The sequence below is a fragment of the Olea europaea genome, chromosome 2 (genome assembly GCF_002742605.1).
Source record: "Olea europaea var. sylvestris chromosome 2, O_europaea_v1, whole genome shotgun sequence".
Taxonomy (NCBI): domain Eukaryota; kingdom Viridiplantae; phylum Streptophyta; class Magnoliopsida; order Lamiales; family Oleaceae; genus Olea; species Olea europaea.
The window spans coordinates 27,342,075-27,362,679 of NC_036238.1; the positions used below are offsets into that span (position 1 = coordinate 27,342,075).

Consider the following 20,605-nt stretch of genomic DNA (forward strand, 5'->3'; position numbering starts at 1 on the left):
TTATTGTTTGTACACCAATACAGGTTAGTTGATTGAATTTTGATATTATTAATGATATGTATCTGAAGGGAATTATTTGAGAATTTGTGAATTTTTTAGTCGAGTATTTATTCATTATTGATTATCATTTTCTTCATAATTGAAATTTCAAGAAATAAAATTTATCCAAATCATTTCAATAAAAATGAGGTGGGAAAGAGATTAAATTCTTATCTATAATTTACTATTGAGCATGCCTAATAAATTTGTCTAAGTGGAAATTACACAAAACTATACTTTAATTATTCAAAATTCCTAAATCAGGTTGGAAGTTTGATATTTCAAAAATCAGATTTTTTTTATTAATTATTTAAATAAACTAATTACCAAAAAATAAAAACCCTACCCACTATGCAGTCGTCACTACCCATCTCTTCCCTCTCCCTTGCTCATCTCTCTCTATCCCTTACTTTTTCTTCTCCGGCGACGACGCAGACGTCACTGCAATCGATGCTACCGCTGTGAAGACATCTCGCACCAACATTGCCCATCGTCGATCGCTATAGCAGGAAGCTGCATTGTTGCCTTCCTTTTCCTCGATCAACCATCCTTGCCATTTTTGCTTTCCAAAGACACAAACCCAGCATGATCCAACAAGACATTCACAATCGAAAGAAGGAACCACTGCACAAATGAAACACTATATCAAGAGATGCGCACACAGGGATTGCAATCTCCGTCCCCAGATCTGACAGCAGCGTTGACCTTATTCTTGCCGAAACCTTCGTCAAAAATTAGTTTAATATATATTTAGAACGCCATATCTGAGGGTTTGTTAGTGGTCGTGGTGGTGGCGGTGTGATGCGAACCCCGTAGCAACGTTGACTATGAAATTCAAAATGAGATTGACGAATCCAAGAAAGTCAAATTAATCCAAGAGTTTAGGATTAACCCAAAAGAAAGTGGAACCAAAAAATCCAACAAGAACGACGCTTGAAAGACCCCTTGATCACGCAATCCAAGAATTAAATCTGGTTGTTTGAACGCCACAAGTTAACACTTGATAAGTTTGAAATTGTTCAATGAAGAACGATGAAGAGAAGACAAAACGCCTCACTTTAATTCAATATTAATAATGTCAAAGGTTTTTAACAATTAAATGGAAACTCCTATTTATACTAAACCTAAAAATTAGGTAAAAATCGTGCAAAAATCGATCATAATCCCAAAAATATGGAAAAGAATTAAAATCTAACAAAATATGAAAAAATACCAAAAATAAGAAATTCGCCAAAAAAATGGCCTATGCGGCCGCATGGTGTATTTCCATGCGATCACATGGTTCAGTCCGGTTGGCCCCTTGAGTTTCGGTAAGCCTCCATGCGGTCGCATGATGTTTTACCTGTGCGGCCGCACATGTTTGTTTTCAGCCTCTAGTTTCGTTGCTTGATAACAAATTGATCCAAGTTGATTCGGCCTTCGACCCGAACATGAAAGTTGCTCCATTTTGAGTCCCGAACATGGTTCCATCAATGGTTTCTTGAACGAACAATCACATCGCTTGTTTCACTTGCTTTGCCCTTGATCGCATCATTGGTCTGCCATAGACTATCAACGGGTCTCGTCTCGCACTCATCTTCGTCGGGCTCAACTCTTGAATCATATCATCCCCTCTGATGCGAACCCCGTAGCAATGGAAACTACGAAACCCACAACGAGATTGATACGGAACCCAAGAACGCCAATAGTAACCCGGTTTTGGATCTCGAACCCCAAGAATTGAACTAAGAAACCTTAGATTAGCGAAGAACCTAAAACCCCTTGATTACAATTAAAAGAACCCACAAACCGATTAATAGAACGCCACAAGAAGTTGAATCTTTATAATTCCAAAATTGTTCAAGAAGAACAATAAATTGAAAGAAAAAATTTCTCTCTTTATAATATTAATTCAAAAGTCAATAGTTCAAAAGTTGTTACAATCAAAAGTAATCTCCTATTTATACTAATGAATAAAAACGTCCAAAGCCATCAAATTATGGTAATAATTTGATTCCATAAGAATTCTATCGAAACTAGAAAATTCGGCCAAAAATAGAAAATCACCAATTTTTTTGGCCCATGCGGTCGCATGGTGTAAATCCATGCAGTCGCATGGTTTAACTTGAGTTGGACTTTTCGTTTTCGGGAACCATGTGTGCGGCCGCATGGTGTTGTTCTCTGCTTCCGCTTTTGTCGCTTGATAACAAATTGATCCAAGTCAATTCGGCCTTCGACCCGAACGTGAAAGTTGCTCCATTTTGAGTTTCGAACATGGCTCCATCAATGGTTTATTGAATGAGCAATCCCATCGCTTGTTTCACTTGCTTTGTCCATGATCGCGTCATTGGTCCGTCATCGACTATCAACGGGTCTCGTCTTGCACTTGCTTTTGTCGGGCTCGACTCCTGGATCATATCATCCTCTCCCTCTTCAAAAGGATTCGTCCTCGAATCTGAACCTACATCAAACAAAGAGAGATCAGATACATTAAAAGTAGCTAAAACATTGTACTCACCTGGTAAATCCACTTTGTATGCATTCTCATTGATCCTTTCGATGACTTGAAACGGTCCATCGCCTCGTGGTTGCAATTTTGACTTCCTCTGTTCTGGAAAACGCTCTTTTCTGAAATGCACCCAGACCCAATCTCCAGGCTCAAATGTAACGCGTCTTCTTCCTTTATTTGCCTTTAATGCAATCAGCATCCTGACCTTTTCATGGAGTGTTTTCACCATCTCGGCTTTTCGTTTCCCATCCAAGCTACCTCGTTCATGCACAGGCAAAGGCATTAAGTCCATAGATGTTAGTGGATTAAAACCATAAACAATTTCAAAAGGAGAAAACGAAGTAGTAGAATGTGTAGCTCGATTAGATGCAAACTCTATAAACGGTAAACACTCTTCCCATGATTTCAAATTTTTATTGATCACTGTCCTAAGTAGTTGAGTCATAGTTCGATTAACTACCTCAGTTTGTCCATCTGTTTGTGAGTGACAAGTTGTAGAAAATAATAACTTAGTTCCTAACTTACTCTACAGAACACGCCAAAAATGACTCAAAAACTTCACGTCCCTATCAGACATTATACTTTTAGGTACTCCATGTAAACGTACTATTTCCCTAAAGAATAAGTCTGCAATATTAGTAGCATCGTCAGTTTTATGACATAGTATGAAGTGCGCCATTTTACTAAACCTATCGACCACTACAAATATTGAATTCCGACCCCTTTTTGTCCTAGGCAAACCTAACACAAAGTCCATAGATATGTCTACCCAAGGTTCACTAGGTACAGGTAAAGAAGTATACAAACCATGGGGTTGAATCTTAGACTCAGCCTTTTTACAAGTTATGCACTTTCCACATATTTGTTCTACATCATGTCACATTTTAGGCCAATAAAAATGTTCCCCTAACATGTCTAAAATCTTTTGGACCCCGAAGTGTCCCATTAGACCACCCCCATGTGCTTCCCTTACCAATAATTCATGCAAAGAGCAATTAGGAATGCACAACTTATCTTCCCTAAACAAATATCCTTCATGCCTATAGAATTTATCAAATGCACCTTTGTCACATGAAGCATAAATACTAGAAAAATCACAATCAGATTCATACATGCCCTTAATATGTTCGAAACCAAGTAATTTAGTACTTAATGAATTTAAGAGCACGTACCTTCAAGACAACGCATCAGCAACTATATTTTCATTACCTTGTTTGTACTTGATGACGTAGGGAAATATCTCAATAAACTCCACCCATCTTGCATGTCTTTTGTTCAACTTACCTTGACCTCGCAAATGCTTTAAAGATTCATGATCGATGTGTATCACGAATTCCTTTGGCCATAAGTAGTTCTGCCAAGTCTCCAATGCTCGAACAAGTGAATACAGCTCCTTGTCATATGTCGGATAATTCAATGCTGCCCCACTCAACTTTTCGCTAAAGTAAGCAATATGTCTCCTTTCCTGCATTAACACTGCTCCTATACCTATTCCTGATGCATCACACTCAACCTCGAATGTTTTATCAAAATTTGGTAATGCCAAAATAGGTGCCTTACATAGCTTATCCTTAATGGTGTTAAATACAATTTCTTGAGACTCTTCCCAATGAAAACCTACACCCTTCTTTACTATTTCAGTCAATGGTGTGGTGATGGTGCTAAAATCTCTTACAAACCGCCTATAAAAACTAGCCAATCCATGAAAACTTCTAACTTCAATTATAGTCTTAGGTGTTGGCCATTCCTTTATAGCTTTTATCTTTTCTTCATCGACTTCCACCCCGTTAGCACTAACCACAAATCCTAGGAAAACAACTCTATCCATGCAAAATGTGCACTTTTTGAAATTAGCATATAGTTGTTCCTTTCGCAACACAACAAGCACATAATTTAAATGTTCTAAATGCTCATCTAGGTTTTTGCTATAGATTAAGATGACATCAAAATAAACTACAACAAATTTCCCAATAAAAGCACGCAAAACATGGTGTTCATTAAAAGCATAAAAGTGCTCGGTGCATTAGTGAGTCCAAACGGCATAACTAACCATTCATACAATCCATACTTAGTCTTAAACGCCGTTTTCCATTCATCACCCTCCCGCATGCGAATTTGATGATACCCATTCTTAAGATCAATCTTACTAAAAATCCAAGCACCATGCAACTCATCAAGCATATCATGTAGCCTAGGTATTGGGTGACGATACTTTACCGTGATATTGTTGATAACTCAGCAATCCACGCACATTTTCCAAGTCCCGTCCTTCTTAGGCACCAGCAAAATAGGTACATCACATGGACTCATGCTCTCCCTGACATAACCTTTGCTCATCAACTCCTCCACTTGCTTTTGAAGCTCCTTCGTCTCCTCGGGATTGCTTCGGTAAGCTGGTCGATTTGGTATGACAGCTCCGGGTACAAAGTCAATCTGGTGCTCGATGCCTCTGATTGTTGGCAACCCACTTGGCATCTCCTCAGGAAACACATTATCGAACTCCTGCAATAAAGACTTAACCAAACTAGGGAGGGATGTGTTAGAATCCTCAAAATTGAGGAGGGAACAATATCATTTGCCTATTATCGCTCATAGCCTTTTTCAACTCACTCTCTTTTGCATAGAAGTTGACCTTTGGCTTTTCTCTCCGCTCAGCTGACTCTTTTTCTCTCCGCTCATGTGGCTTCTCTCTCTTTTCTCCACTCTCAGCTATCTCACTATTTTCTCTCTTATTGATGGTTTCACTATTGCCTCTCCTTTTTCCTAACTCTCTTATTCTCTCGTCTTCCTCACTTTTCAGCTTGATTTGATCTCCATACACTTGTGCCGGTGTTAATGGCGCAAGAGTAATAGTCTTCCCATCCTTGACAAAGCTATAACGATTCCTATATCCATCATGTGTGACCCTTCTATCATATTGCCATGGTCTTCCTAACAAGATATGACCCACATGCATAGGCACCACATCACATACTACTTTGTCACTATAACTCCCAATTGAGAAATTAATTAAAACTCTTTTATTCACCCTAACTTCCCCACTTTCATTCAACCATTGCAACTTATAAAGCCTAGGGTGTCTTAACAATGCTAGTCCTAATTTCTCAACTAAAGTTGTGCTAGCTACATTCGTGCAACTCCCACCATCAATAATCATACTACATACCTTTTCGTTGACGTAACAACGTGTGTGGAATATATTTTCTCGCTGCTGCTCCGAATCATCCACTTTGACTTGAGTATTAAGAACTCTCCTTGACACCAACGATTCCCCAACAACAAACTCCGATTTTTCTTCTTCTTCAACGTCCTCCAATGCAGGCATGTCCTCAAACTCTCCTTCACTTTCACTCACCACCTCTCCATTATCCAACAAAACCATTACCCGTTTATTTGGGCATTGAGAAGCAATGTGCCCTGACCCCAAGCATCTGAAACACTTGATGTCTCGATTCCTTAATGGTTGTGAATCTGTTTTGGGTGCTGTTTTGCTAGCACTTTCTTCTTTCCCTTTCTGCCACTTATTCCTACCTTTAGGTATAGCTTTATCACCTTTGTTGTTGTTGTTTCACCTTGGCTTCCAAGATGGATTAACACTCGAAGTTCCTAACGATTGCCTAGTTGCCCCTTTCCTCTTCAGCTGTCTCTCTACCTTCATAGCCACATGCAACATGTCTTCCAACTCCATATAATGTTGCAACTCCACTACATTGGCAATTTCCCTATTCAACCCATTCAAGAATCATGCTATGGTAGCCTCCCAATCCTCCATCACATTGGCCCTAATCATGAGTATTTCCATCTCCTTATGATAGTCCTCTACACTTTTCGACCCTTGATATAGACCTTGCAGTTTTTGATGGATCTCTCAGTAATAGTAGCTAGGAACAAACCTCTTTCTCATCAATGACTTCAATTCCTCCCAAGTGCTAATTGGTCTTTCCCCACTCCTACGTTGTGAAGTAATCACTTGATCCCACCATGAAATTGCATAGTCACTGAACTCCAAAACTGCTAACTTCACCTTTTTCTCCTCCGAATAGTTATAACACTCGAAGATCATTTCAACCTTCCTTTCCCACTCCAGGTATGCCTCGAGATCACTCCTTCCTTTGAATGAAGGAACTGTCATTTTTATATTTCCCAAGTTTCCATCCAACTCCTCCCCGCGATCATTCCGACCCCGTCTGTCGAACCTATCGCCTCTATTCCTCATCCTTCCCATCTCAACACCGTGAAATTCATCTTCGCCCATGTCACTCCCATATCTATACTCCTCTCGCCTTTCCCTCCTAGGCTCCCATCTATCCGGTCCTCTGGCATTGGATACATCCACTCGATGCCCCCGACTATGATTAGCCATTGATGTATCTAATCTATTCATCTAAGCCTCCTACTTCTCCAACCTATCTCTCACATCTCCAAACGCCCTCTCAAACCTTTGCACTAAATCTTTCGTTGCATTGCTATTATTGCCTTGTCGGCTTGAGTTTGATTCTGCCATTTCTGACATCCTAACACTAAAATTTTATTTTACTGCCTCACTAAAAGTCACTCGGAACACACACAAGGCTTTTACCCTCTATACAGCTTACCTCTCTGCCTTTTACCACTCAGTTCTTTCAACAATTGCTTTTAGGAACAATCAATGAACTCAATCAATCAATCAATTCATGTAGAATTCCCCAAATCGGATGTGACTCAATAATTGTAATCAAAGGACTCAAAGAAAACTTTTAAAACTTGATTTGAATGAAGGAATGGAGTGATTCAATGTGTCCAAGTAATTTAGAAACGATAATGAATAATAAAAGTTAGTATTTGACGGGTCAATAATATTCAACAAGTTTTTTTAAACTATACGGATGAACAGTAATATTTTTTTTTAGGTCCAGAAATCAATAACAAAACCAACAAAGAAAACGAAAACTGATTTGGGCGAAAATTGAGCCCAGAAACGGAATTTGAAGATTTTTTTATGAAACTTTTGGATTAAAAGATCAAGAAAACTTTCTGGATACAAGAGCACAAGAAATTGAAAAAAATTAGAAAACAAAGGATATAACCTGATTAAATTGAAGCCAAAGCTTTGATACCAATTGATGCGAACCCCGTAGCAATGGAAACTACGAAACCCACACGAGATTGATGCGGAACCTAAGAACGCCAATACTAACCCGATTTTGGATCTCAAACCCCAAGAATTGAACCAAGAAACCCTAGATTAGTGAAGAACCTAAAACCCCTTGATTACAATTAAAAGAACCCACAATCCGATTGATAGAAGGCCACAAGAAGTGGAATCTTTATAAGTTCCAAGATTGTTCAAGAAGAACAATAAATTGAAAGAAGAAATTTCTCTCTTTATAGAATCAAAAGTAATCTCCTATTTATACTAATGAATAAAAACGTCCAAAACCATCAAATTATGGTAATAATTTGATTCCATAAGAATTCTATCGAAACTAGGAAATTCGGCCAAAAATAGAAAATCGCCAATTTTTTTGGACCATGCGGCCGCATGGTGTAAATCCATGCGGTCGCATGGTTTAACTTGAGTTGGACTTTTGGTTTTCGGGAACCATGTGTGCGGCCGCATGGTGTTGTTCTCTACCTCCGCTTTCGTCGCTTGATAATAAATTAATCCAAGTCAATTCGGCCTTTGACCCGAACATGAAAATTGCTCCATTTTGAGTCCCGAACATGGTTCCATCAATGGTTTCTTGAACGAGCAATCCCATCGCTTGTTTCACTTGCTTTGTCCTTGATCGCATCATTGGTCCGCTATCGACTATCAACAGGTTTCGTCTCGCACTCGCCTTCGTCGGGCTCGACTCCTGGATCATATCACCATCCCTTTTCAAAATGATTCGTCCTCGAATCTGAATCTGCATCAAACAGAGAGAGATCAGATACATTAAAAGTAGCCGAAACATTGTACTCACCTGGAAGGTCCAACTTGTAAGCATTGTTGTTTATCTTTTCAATCACTTGAAATGGACCATCGCCCCTCGGTTGCAACTTGGACTTCCTTTGCTCCAGAAATCGCTCCTTCCTAAAGTGCACCCAAACCTAATCTCCTGGCTCGAATGTCACGCGCTTCCTACCTTTGTTTGCTTACGACACAACCAACTTACTTTTGTTTTCAATTTGCGCTTTTACTTTTTCATGGAGTGACTTAACCAATTCCGCCTTCTTTTTACCATCTAAACTACCACGTTCATTCACAGGTAAAGGAATTAAATCCAAAGGAGTTAGCAGATTAAAATCATATACAATTTCAAATGGAGAATATGACGTAGTAGAGTGAACAGCTCAATTGTATGCAAATTCAACAAATGGTAGACACTCCTCCCAACTCTTCAAATTTTTATTGATTACTGTGCGTAATAATTGTGTCATAGTCCTATTCACTACCTCGGTTTGCCCATCCATTTGTGGGTGACAAGTTGTGAAAAATAGTAACTGAGTGCCTAACTAACCCCACAAAACTCTCCAAAAATGACTCAAAAATTTGACATCCCGATCCGACACTATGCTTCTAGGAATCCCATGTAAACACACAATCTCTTTAAAGAATAAGTCAGCAATGTTTGTGGCATCGTCAGTTTTGTGACATGGTATAAAATGTGTCATTTTGCTGAACCTATCTACAACCACAAAAATAGAATCCCGACCTCTCTTAGTTCTAGATAAACCCAAAACAAAATCCATCAAGATATCAATCCAAGGCTCACTAGGCGTAGGTAAAGGTGTATACAAACCTTGTGGTACCTTAGATTTAGTCTTTTTACAACCTATGCATCGACTACAAATTCGCTCAACATCACTTTTCATCTTAGGCCAATAAAAATACTCTTTCAATACATCTAAAGTCTTTTGAACCCCAAAGTGTCCCATCAATCCACCACTATGTGCCTCCCTTACTAACAACTCCCGAATAGAACAATTAGGAACACATAACCTATTTTCCCGAAATAAATACCCCTCATGCCTAAAGTACCTATCAACTGCCCCTTTTATGCATGACAAATAAATATCCAAAAATTCAACATCTTTTTCATACAATTCCTTAATATGTTCAAATCCAAGTAGCTTAGAATCAAGAGTAGTTAGCAATACGTACCTTCGCGACAATGTATCCGCCACCATATTTTCCTTACCTTGTTTATACCAAATGACGTATGGAAAGGCCTTAATGAATTTCATCCACCGTGCATGCCTCTTGTTCAATTTACCTTGTCCCCGCAAGTGCTTTAGTGACTCATGATTGGTGTGTATTACGAACTCCTTCCGCCATAGATAATGTTGCCAAGTCTCCAAAGCTCGAACAAGTGCATAAAGTTCTTTGTTATATGTAGGATAATTTAAAGCAACTCCACTCAATTTCTCGCTAAAGTATGCAATAGGCCTCCGATCCTGCATTAAAATTACTCAAATCCCTATTCCTGATACATCACACTCAATTTCGAATGTTTTATCAAAGTTAGGTAATACCAAAATAGGTGCTTCACACAATCTACCTTTAATAGTAGTAAATGCAAGTTCATGTTCATCACCCCAATGAAAACCTACACTCTTTTTAACTACTTCCGTGAGTGGTGCGGTGATAGTGCTAAACTCTTTCACAAATCGCCTATAAAAACTAGCCAAACCATGAAAACTCCTAACTTCCGTTATGCTTTTAGGTGTTAGCCAATCTCTAATAGCTTTTATCTTTTCATCGTCTACTTCTACCCTATTAGCACTAACCACAAAATCAAGAAAAATAACTCTATCCATACAAAACGTGCATTTCTTAAGATTAGCATAGAGTTGTTCTTTCCTTAAAATAATTAACACACTTTAAATGTTCCAAATGCTCTCCTAGGTCTTTGCTATAGATTAAAATGTCTCAAAATAAACCACAACAAATTTTTCCTATAAAAGCACGTAAAACATGATTCATTAAACGCATAAAAGTGTTAGGTGCATTTGTGAGTCCAAGCGGCATAACCAACCATTCCTATAAATCATATTTAGTTTTAAAAGCCGTTTTCCATTCATCACCCTCCCGCATACGAATTTGATGATACCCGCTTTTTAAATCAATTTTAGAAAATATGCAAGCACCATGTAATTCATCAAGCATGTCATCTAACCTAGTTATAGGGTGATGATACTTTACCGTTATGCTGTTGATAGCCTTACAATCCAATCACATTCGCGATGTTTCATCCTTTTTTGGCACAAGCAAAACCAGTACCGCACAAGGACTCATGCTTTCCCTCACGTAGCATTTGCTCATCAACTACTCTATTTGCCTTTGAAGCTCCTTAGTCTCCTCGGGATTACTTAGATAAGCCGGTCGATTTGGAATGACAGCTCCGGGTATGAAGTCAATTTGATGTTCAATACCTCAAATAGGCGGCAATCCACTTGGTGCATCCTCCGAAAATACATCGTCAAATTCCTGCAACAAAGATTTAGCCAAACTAGGGAGGGTGGGTTAGTTTCCTCAAAATTGAGGAGTGATTCCTTATAAACGAACAAAATCATCTCTTTTCTCTCAACTACCGCCCTCCTCAAATCACTCTCTTTTGCAAAGAAATTCGCTCGTATTTTCTTTTTTCTCTCGGGGTACTCTTTTTCTTTTCTCTCTGGTGATTGCTCTCTCTTTTTCTCTCTAATGACTATCTCAACATTTTCTCTTTTTCTCCAACTCACTATTTGCTCTCATTTTTTCTAACGCCTTTACTCTCCTCTCTTCCTCACTTTTCAATTTTAATTGGTCCTCATAGACTTGCGCCGGTGTTAATGGCACAAGAGTAATGGTCCTTCTATCCTTAATGAAACTATATCGATTTTTGTACCCATCATGCATAGCCTTTCTATCATATTGCCATGGTCTCTCCAATAAAATATGTCCCGCTTGCATTAGCAACACATCACACACTAACTCGTCCTTATAACTGCCAATTGACAAATTAATTAGCACCCTTCGATTCACTCTCACCTCGCCACTCTTATTCAACCATTGCAATTTATAAGGTCTCGGGTGTCTCAACAATGTTAAACCCAATTTTTCTACAAGAGATACGCTAGCTACATTAGTGCAACTACCACCATCAATTATAACACTACATACCATATTGTTGACATGGTATCAAGTGTGGAAAATGTTCTCCCGTTGCAACTCTAAGTCATCCGCTTTGACGTGAGTAGTGAAAGCTCGCCTTGTGACTAGTAGATCCCCAACCGGCCTTCAACTTTTTCTTCTTCACTAACATCCTCCAAGGCCAGCATGTCATCAAACTCGCCATCACTATCGCTCACAATCTCTCCATTATCCCGTAACACCATCGCCTATTTGTTTAGGCATCGAGAAGTAATATGCCACGTTCCCAAACACCTAAAACATTTGATGTCCCGATTGCGCGACAGTTGTGCCTCCGATTTTGATATTGGTTTGCTAGCATTTTCATCCTTGCCCTTTTGTCAATCATTTTTACCTCTAGGTGCAACCCCGTTTTTGTTGTTGTCATCCCATCTCGACTTCCATGTTGGATTAGGAGTTGAAGTACCTAACGATTGCCTAAACGTCCCCTTCCTCTTCAATTGCCTCTCGACTTTCATTGCCACATGTAACATGTCCTCGATTTCCGCATAGTGTTGCAACTCTACAACGTTTGCAATAGCTTGATTTAACCCATTCAAGAATGGTAGCTTCCCAATCATCCTCCACATTAGCTCGAATCATAAGAATTTCCATATCCTTGTGATAATCCTCTACGCTTTTCGATCCTTGGTACAAACCTTACAATTTTTGATGGATTTCCCTATAATAGTGACTCGGAACAAACCTCCTCCTCATCAACGTCTTCAATTCATCCCAAGTGCTAATTGGTCTTTCCTGACCCCTGCGCCGTGATGTAAGTATTTGATCCCACCAAGATATCGCATAATCCACGAATTCAAGCACCGCCAATTTTACCTTTTTCTCCTCCGAATAATTATAGCACTCAAAAATCATCTCAACCTTCCTTTCCCACTCTAAATATGATTTCGGATCGCTTGTCCCCTTAAATTGCGGAATAGTCATTTTAATACTCCCCAAATTTCCATCTACTTTATTTCCTAAGTTATTTCTACCCGGTATTTCCATCCTATCGCCCCTATGCCTCGCTCGACCCATATCAAAGTCATTTTCATCAAAATCATCATCATCACTATGATACTCATCTAGCCTTCCTCTCTTAGATTCACGCCTACCCGACCCCCAAGCATTAGATATCTCCGCTTGTCCCCGACTAAGATTAGCAATTGTAGTACCTATTTGTACCATCCATTTCCCTTGCCTATCCACCTTCTCCCTAACATCAACTAGTACCCGTTTAAACCTCCATATCATGTCCTCCGAAGCATTGTTTTCATTAACATTTCGGCTTGAGTCGGAACCTTCTCTTTCTGACATCATATCACACAACAATTTTTTTTTATGTCTCACAAAGATTTCACTCGGAAAACACTCACTATGGCTTTTTCCCTCTATTAAACTCACCATTTGGCCTTTTACCACTCAAAGTCTCCCTCCAAGCACTTCAAAGAACCAAGTGAACTAAATCAATTGTTTTACTAGAAATTCAAACAAACCGAATATTAATCGAAGACCACGAGACTCAGAAGACTTGAATAAATGGAATAGATGAATGTTTTGACAAGAATATGTGAATAGACTCAATAGAAGATTGAAAAAAATCGAACCCAATTGAATATCTCAAAATCAAACACAATGTAGGAATTTTTGTTGGTAGAAAAACAAAATCAAACAATAATAATATCAATTTTTTTTTTTACTCCTTGATGAAAGAAGATGAGTAAACTACCAACAACTCAACGAAACGACGAAAAGAAAAGAAGAACTAAGAAAAAACAATTAACGACCCAAACAAATAAAGAAAAGATATAACCTTCAATTAATTTGGAGTCAAAGTTCTGATACCAACTGATGCGAACCCCGTAGCAACGTTGACTACAAAACCCACAACGAGATTGACGAACCCAAGAAAGCCAAATTAATCCAAGAGTTTAAAATTAACCCAAAAGAAAGTCGAACCAAAAAATCCAACAAGAACGATGCTTGAAAGACCCCTTGATCACGCAATTCAAGAATTAAATTCGGTTGTTTGAACGCCACAAGTTAACACTTAATAAATTCGAAATTGTTCAATAAAGAACAATAAAGAGAAGACAAAATGCCTCACTTTAATTCTATATTAATAATGTCAAAGGTTTTTAACAATTGAATGGAAACTCCTATTTATACTAAACCTAAAAACTAGGTAAAAATCATGCAAAAGTCGATTATAATCCCCAAAATATGGAAAAGAATCAAAATCTAACAAAATATGAAAAAATACCAAAAATAGAAAATTCGCCAAAAAAATTGCCCATGCGGCCGCATGTTGTATTTCCATGTGGTCGTATGGTTCAATCCGGTTGGCTCCTTGAGTTTCGATAAGCCTCCATGCAGTCGCATGGCCGTACAGGCTTGTTTTCAGCCTCCAGTTTCGTCACTTGATAACAAATTGATCCAAATTGATTCGACCTTCGACCCGAACATGAAAATTGCTCCATTTTGAGTCCCGAATATGGTTCCATCAATGGTTTCTTGAACGAGCAATTCCATCACTTGTTTCACTTTCTTTGCCCTTAATCGCGTCATTGTTCCGCCATCGACTATCAACGGGTCTCGTCTCTCACTCGCCTTCGTCGGGCTCGACTTCTGGATCATATCACGGTGATTTTGTTGGTGGTTGGGTGACGATTTGGTTGGTATTTGGGTGATGGCGGTGGCATAGCCACTGGTTTTGATTCTGAAAGTGGGTGTGTTGCTGGTTATTGCAGTGACTGTGATAATGTTGGAGCTGATTTTTGCTGGTGTTTTGCTGCGGTAGTTGTGGTGGTTTTTGGTTGTTAAGAGTATTTTTGATAGTGGTGGTAGACGGCGGTGGTCATTGCAGTGGGTGCGGTGGTGATAGTGAGATGTTGGTGACTGTTGTCTGTTAAGGTGGATGTGTTAATTTTGTTTGAAACAGTGATGTTGCTGTAGGGTGATGGTGGTAGTGGTTCTGGCGCTGACAGTGGTGGTGGCGTTAGTGATGTTGGAGACAATGGTTATTTTGTAGTAGTCACTGGTTACAGTTAATTGTGACCATTAAATTGGTTAATCTGTGACCAATAAACAATATGTGACCAATAAGATAGAAAAATTGTGAAAAAAAAATGTGTGATAAAAAATTAATAATTTGTGACCTGTAATATTTGTGATTTGTAACATATAAATAAATTGTGATGTATAAATTTTTTATCTGTGATCGAAAAACAAATTGTGACCTACAAAAGTTTAATATTGTGACCGTGAAATAATTTGTAACATTGGATTTTTGATCGAAAAATAATATGTGACTAATTAAATTGTGAATCTGTGACCAAATTGTATAGATCCGTGACTTTAATATATTTAATTAATAAAATATATATATATAATTAATTAAATTATAAATAAATTTTAATGAATGTCTGATTTTTGAAATTTGAAACTTGTATTTTTATTTTTGAAATGGGAAATAGTTATCCTCTTAGTTATGAAATTTTCCCATTGTCTAAACCTCTACAAGAACATGCCCAGTAAAATTTATCATTGAACATGCTCGATAAAATTGTCGTCCCTTAAAGATTATGTAAAATTGGTTGTCTTTTTTTCTTTCCATTTTTGTTTGAGTTTGTTGTCAATTTTTGTAAAATGGGCCATGTTTGTTAAAACGGGTTCTATATTTTTTTTTCCCAGTCCCTGGTTACAGGTGTAGGAAGTGTGATGTGTGAAACTATGCTTGATGGTAGAAAAGTGGCAGTCAAAAATCCAATTTTATCCACCTCAGATGATCTCAATAAATTCCACAAAGAATTGAAATTACTAAGCGCTTGTTTGAGGCTTTGAGCCCCATTTTTATCAAATATTTATTTTTTCAAAACTCAATTTTAACCACACATTTTTCAACAAAATATTTTTACACGTAAATCGAAAGCTTTTTTTTTAACCACACATTCTAAAAAAAATACTATTCCAGAATGCATTTTTTCATCAAATGGGGCTCAAACAAGGGCTAGGGTTAATTTGTTTCCCTCTGTATTTTGTGAATACACCGCATATCGCTGTTTAGAGTAAATCTTCCATTCAATGCCAATTTAAAACAAATTTGAGTGCATGTTTGTCGAATTACACAATGTAATTTACATAATTCCTACCATTGGTAATTACTATGCCGGCTGAGTAGGAGTTTATGTAGGAAATAGAAGTGGACTTAGGAGGAGGAAATGATTTTCTATTCAATTATGGACTTGCCTTCAACTCGAGATTACATAGGTATTTATAGGACTTCTTATCACATAAGTTCATCCCCTTAATTTAATTCTACTACATGCACCACAATTTACTAGGTACACATTAATTAATAATACATGCATACATGAACCACAATTAACTAGGTGCATATTAATTAATAATACATGTATTTCAAACTCCTAAATTCATGAAACTAAATTAAATAGGTTAAATGCATGTTTATTTTTCTAACACCCCCTTAAACATGAATTTTACATACTCCAAACAAGTTTCTTAATGTCTTGAAAGTATTAAACTTGAGAGTTTTGGTGATAATATCTCCAATTTGGTCTTGAGACTTCAAAAAATTAATCTTCACTACGTTGTTTTCAATGCATTCACGCACAAAGTGATATTTGGTATCTATATGCTTGCTACGTTCATGAAACAACGGATTCTTTGCTAAAGCAATGGCTGATTTGTTATCCACACTTACTTCAGTAGGCTCTCTTTGTGCAAAATGAAGCTCATTCAACAAATTTCTTAGCCAAACTGCTTGTGTAACACAAGAACTGACAGCAACATACTCAACTTCACAAGTTGACATAGTAACAATTAGTTGCTTCTTTGAGCTCCAAGTAAAAGCTGTGTTACCCATATAAAATACAAATCCACTGGTACTCTATCGATAATCAATGTCGCCATCCCAATCACTATCACTGAAATCTCTAAATCTGAAAACATTAGAGGCATAATAATGTAACCCGAAATCAAGAGTACCTTTGATGTAACGTAAAATTCTCTTCGTAGCTTTCAAATGTGTTGTCGTTGGAGCCTCCATATAACGACTAACCAGTCCTACTCCAAATAATATATCCGGCCTTGTACAAGTTAAATATCTCGGGCTTCCAACTAAGCTTCGAAACAAGGTTGGATCCACCTTTGCACCATCATCATATCTAGAAAGTTTGATGTTACATTCTACTTAAGTGTTAACCGGATTGCAATTACTCATGTTGAATTTCTGTAGAACTTCTTTTGCATAATTTTCTTGTACGATGAAAATGTCTTCCTCCCAAGATAATAGGACATAAGTCCTAAATCTATCATCTTGAATTCACAACACATTTTTCTCTTGAATTCTTCACACGTCTTTGGATTGTTGCCTGTAAAAATTAGATCATCGACATACAGACAAACAATCAGAACACCATTGGCATTCACCTTAATGTAGAGAGCATGCTCATAAGGACACTTGGTAAAGCCATTCTCCTGAAAATATTTATCAATTCTACAATTCCAAACTCTTGGTGCTTGCTTTAGGCCGTAAAGAACTTTATTTAATTTCAACACTTTGTCCTCATTTCTTTTTACTACAAAGTCGGAGGGTTGTTGCACATAGACCTCCTCTTCAAGATAGCCATTGAGAAAGGCTGACTTGACATCCATTTGGAAAATTTTCCACTTGTTTTGAGCAGCCAAAGAAATTATCAGTCGTATGGTCTCTAACCGAGCTACTGGAGCGAAAACTTCTTCATAATCGATGCCCTAACGCTATTTGTATCCTTTCACCACAAGTCTTGCTTTGTATCTTTCCACCTCTCCTTTTGAATTTTTCTTAGTTTTGTACACCCATTTAACTTTGATGGTAGCATTTCCCTTGGGAAGAGTTGTTAATTCCCAAGTATTGTTCTTCTCAATTGCTCCGATTTCTTCATTTATGGCATTTCTCCATTTCTCATCCTCAGCAGCTTCATTAAAACTTACAGGCTCAATATTTGCAAACAGACAGAAGAAAGTAAGATCATCAATTCTCTCGATTTCTCGATATATATCATCAAACCTCCTTGTATGTAAAGGCCTTTCACTTGAACTTCCTTCAAAAACATCAATTTCACCACGTGATGGTGATGTTGGAGGAGTGGTGGTCTCATGTATTTCTTCATTGTCATCTTCTTCCTCCAAGAAAGGAAGAAAGTCATAGTTATCTTCTTCAACATGCCAATTCCATGTTGCTTCCTCATCAAAATCCACATCTCTACTAATAAACATCCTCTCATCACTTGGATTATAGAGCTTGTAGCTTTTTGTTTTTGAATCATAGCCAACGAACACACATTTTTTACTCTTGTCATCAACTTTTGAGCGCTTCTCATCAAGAACATGGACATATGCAATGCATCCAAATACCTTCAAATGAGATATTGCTGGTTTTCTCCCATTCCATGCTTCAAATGGAGTCTTGTGGGCTAAAGCCTTTGTGACACACTGGTTCAACAAGTAGACAGCACAATCAACAACTTCTGCCCAAAATTCTTTTGGCATTTTCTTTGTCTTCATCATGCTCCTTGCCATATTGAGAATTGTTCGGTTCTTTCGTTCAACAACACCGTTTTGCTGTGGAGATCCTGGAGGGGTTAGGTACCGACGAATTCTATTGGCATCACAGAAGTCTTGAAAATTCTTGGAAGTGAATTCACCTCCTCTATCTGATCTCACAGCCTAGATTTTAAATCCACTTTCTATTTCTACAAGAGCTTTAAAATTCTCAAAACACTTAAACACCTTTGATTTTTCTTTTAGAAAATCCATCCATGTTTTTCTACTAAAATCATCAATAAACAAAAGAAAATATTTGTTCTTACTAAAAGAACATGGAGTGATTGGCCCACGTACATCAGTGTGTATCAATTATAGTTGCCTTGAAACTCTTGATTGGGATTCTTTTGGAAAGACCTTTCTCGACTGCTTACCAAAAAGACACCCTTCAAAGCTAATTAGGCTGATATATTGGAGGCAAACCTTTCACCATTCCATTGCTAGCCATTGTTTTGAACCCTCCAAAATTTATGTGCCCAAATCGTAAATACCACAACCATGACGAGTCTTTATAACACGACGTCAAACACTTAGTCATATCAGTTTGTATGGACAATACAAATAAACGATTTTTCACCATAGGTACTTTAGCAATCAAATTTCCTGCATTATCCTTTAAAAACACACTGCAACCTTTTGTGAACAAAACATAACATTTCTCCAATAATTGACCCACACTCAAAATACCTTTCTCTAATAATTGACTCACACTCAAAATATTACTCTTCATATCTGGAGCATAATAAACATTTGAAATAAATTGGTGATTTCTATCTTTCATACGTATCAAGATTTTACCTTTCCCCTTTCTTGGAATTTTGGAGGAATCCTCGAATGTGATATTACCACCAACATTCTCATCAAACTCTATGAAAAAATCTTTGTTCCCACACATGTGATTACTAGCTCCAGTATCAAGGAACCAAGAATATTTTTCTCCTTGTTGCAAGTCCTTACAAGCTATCAAAAGAGTAGACTCTATCTCTTCATTATTTTCTATGTCTTCTTCATAAGAAAGGTTAGCTTTCGCACCATCACCACTTTTACATTCCCATGAATAATGTCCAAATTGATGACAAGTATAACATTTAACTTGTGACTTTTCATACCTCTTTTGATATGGTCTTACTCCTCCTCTACCATGTCCTCTTGTTGAGTTGAATTGATAATTTTCATCTCTACGTTGAAATGAAATATGGTTGCCTCTTCCTCCTCTTCCAAAGCCTCGTCCACGTTGTTTACGAAATTATTTCTTTCAATTTAAAACTACCGCAAGTGTACGGTTCGTTAACAAGTAATAAAGTGGATTAAATGAGTCTGAATATCGTCCCACTGAGATTGATTAATTCAATTTTACCTATCGTCTCCTTAACCGAAACTAAATTACTAAAGTGGATGTGAACTTAATTAAAACCCTAATTTTGGAAAGAAAATCCTAATTATTCAATTTTTATGATTGAATTAAATTAAGTATGCAAAACGATATTTTTAATACTCTAGAATGAAATCAAATGTTGAGAACGCACGTTTGTTGTAATCAATAGAAATTAAACATACTAGGATCACGATTTCCCATGCAATTATCACTTTAAATCCTAGTTTTACAATATGACAACACACTTCAATTGTGACGAATCAATGTTCCTAAATCTATCCAATACTCTCTCTCGAGTGTATCAAACCTATTTCTACGTACCACGGCCTATATTTCTATGACAAGTGCATATGTAAAAATGCATGCGATTTTATGAACACTTAAAGATTCACGTAGGGCATAGCAGTATATTTTTATTCCCTATCGGACCCTACGATGATTTATATTATGTCAAAGCTATTTCAATTCTCTCGAATGCAAGAATAAATCACCCAAATTCATACCTTAATTGCGGAAATATTAATTGCATATAAATCATTCAAAACAATAAAAATATGTCTTAATGTCAAATTCCAAAACTAGGATATTAAAATTCAAATTACATAGTTCATCGATCTCCTAGCACATGAAAATCTAGCCAAGCATGGCTAAAATAACAAAATTCATCAGGTTTTGAGTAATAAGTATCACGAATTATAAAAGCTTAAAGAAATCTTGAAATTCTAATAGCCAATCTTCTTTCTTGCGCTCCAAATACTCTTCAAGAAGTGTTTTTTTGCCTCTCAATGCGTTCCCCTTGTTTCTGGACCTTTTTTGATATTTATATCGCATGAATATTAGGTCACCAAAGGAGTTTCAATCGTATAAGGAAAGAAAATTTTCGCATCAGAAAGACTACCATGCGACCGCATGATTTTAATCCGTGTGGTCGCATGGTTAATCCATGTTTCATAAAAAATTC

The 20,605-nt window shown here is 37.4% G+C and overlaps 1 pseudogene; it reads right to left on the bottom strand.

The window, feature by feature from the left end:
- Positions 1 to 2,309: 2,309 nt before the first annotated feature.
- Positions 2,310 to 6,668, bottom strand: LOC111374763 (annotated as a pseudogene).
- Between the last annotated feature and the right edge of the window lie 13,937 nt (positions 6,669 to 20,605).